The 2028-nt window shown below is 35.2% G+C and overlaps 1 protein-coding gene across 1 annotated transcript in view; it reads left to right on the top strand.

The window, feature by feature from the left end:
* The window catches only part of LOC125502978 (NADH-ubiquinone oxidoreductase chain 5-like), a 5130-nt gene that overhangs the window by 1671 nt on the left and 1431 nt on the right, over window positions 1–2028 (top strand). The gene's annotated exons all lie outside the window — the stretch shown is intronic.

Raw genomic sequence — 2028 nt, 5'->3', positions numbered from 1 at the left:
GGCACTCTAATTTTTCAAATGTGTCAGACATTTTCCGCACTCAAGTGGTTTCAAGTGAACAGAATTGTCATTGCTGAAGCATAATTGGAGAAATTACACAAAATAATGCCCGAAAGCAACGTTGAAACCAGCACTTTGCAAGTTGCTGACTTTAAAGCCATCAGAGGGGAACTCTAATGGCATATTCATCTTTTTGGGACAAATTTAACATAAAATAAGCCACAAATCAATGGCTAGTTTTCCGAAGATATGGCCGCTCCTAACGAAAAAAATAGGTGTTTCTTGTGCAAATTGCACTGAACGCAGTCTTCTGTATGGCTTATCTGTGATTGATATACTTTTTACTTGCTTGCAGAGAATCTACATATTTTTTTCTGTAGGAGACACAAAGGCTAATTTTAACGATGCCAAACAATAGAATCCAGTTAAGCTTCAAGGTATCAAAACAGAGTTTTGAATGGCGAATGCGACACTCTTTTAATAGGTCTTATTGAAGAAACTTCGTTTTTAAGATGGGGTGGTAAAGTTAACAATTTTTTAGTAATCCACGCAAATAATAAGATACAAATTTACAGAGCGCGCCACATGGCATTCATTTTTAACAATTCATAACTTTTTCGTGCGAACCCATATCAACCTGATTTTAAAATAAAATCAATATCCGTTCATATTTACGTAAGAAATGTATTCTTGTTTGCAGTCGCTAACAGTAACCGTTTTCGAGATTTTTCRAAAAACTTTTTTAATTGCAAATAAATCACATCAAAGCCACCAACTTGAATTAAACAATTTTAGATTTTTGAACAATTTTGTTATCCGCAACATTARGTTTTCGATTGGAGTGGCATCAATCCTGCMTTTGACGAAGTCCAACATGAAAAAATCTAAGAGCKTGAGATYGGGTGAACGTGCAGGCCACTCAACCCRGATCTTCCTGGATACTTCTATCCGGATACTTTTTACYCAGGCTCTTGCGTTTCTTCCAAAATGAGCCAGGCAGCCAAAGCAGAAGTGAGCCAAAGGCCGTTCTCTAAAATGTTGCTAAGTCTCCAAAAAGTATAACAAATTGGCAGCATTGAATCGATCAAGCAAAAAATAGGGCCCCAACAAATAATGATTAAAAAGTCCCACCCAAACGATCATCCTAAATTCCCGAAACATGACAGTATTTAAACACCCCGTACTGTAGTGTTCATTACATTTTCAGTACTTAGTTCAAAGTATTCAGCCAAAAATTAAGGATTATTTCAAATTATTTTACGTTACGGATTATTTTGATGCGCAGTGTATTATTTTTGCTATATCATTTTGAATCGATTACAAATTTCAAGTCAAAGAATCATTCGCAAATGAAATGTTCAAAAATAAAGCAGAGTTTTTATCAACGGATGCTTGAAGAGAATTGACTCTTAACTGAGGAAAAGTTGCGACCCCCTGGATTAGAGTGACGAATTTATCCAGGGTGATTCAAAATTGGCATCATTCACTTGGAAGGTACAGAAAAATTATTGAATTTTTTTTTTCGATAATTTCTAGAGAATTTTAACAGTTGAAAATCGAATTTTAACTTTATAATTAAACATTAATTTGAAATTGCACCATGTTTAATTGGTAGCATATTGGAATACTTAAGCATTCAAAAAGAAAAATTACGATCTTTGCTTGAAATTACGAAAATTTTTTATATTAAAAAAGTTCTCTTCTACAATTTTTGATGGAAAGTCAAAGCGGCAATGATATTTTTTGGTGGATAGCCCTTGTCAATAATAACAATAATTTGTCAAACTGTGACTTACTTTGAAGTTCCATTCACGAATTTGCTGATATGCGATTAGTTCAGGGGAAATGGTACAGTAACATGGCAGAAGCTGAAAGAACTCACGCCAACAAAGGTCGAGGAGAGTGGTTCCAGGAAGATAGTGGACGACAATAGATGTTCGAGTTCCAGACACAGAGGAACAAGCATTCGACAAAATTGCAGAAGAGCCTTTCAGGGGCACTCAGAACATTGCACAACAACTGACACAT

This window comes from Dendroctonus ponderosae, unplaced genomic scaffold, assembly GCF_020466585.1.
Source record: "Dendroctonus ponderosae isolate FM_Combo_2020 unplaced genomic scaffold, Dpon_F_20191213v2 Dpon_F_20191213_11, whole genome shotgun sequence".
Taxonomy (NCBI): Eukaryota; Metazoa; Arthropoda; class Insecta; order Coleoptera; family Curculionidae; genus Dendroctonus; species Dendroctonus ponderosae.
Note: the sequence above shows the minus strand (reverse complement) of the source record. Positions and strands in the feature narration are given on the sequence as shown.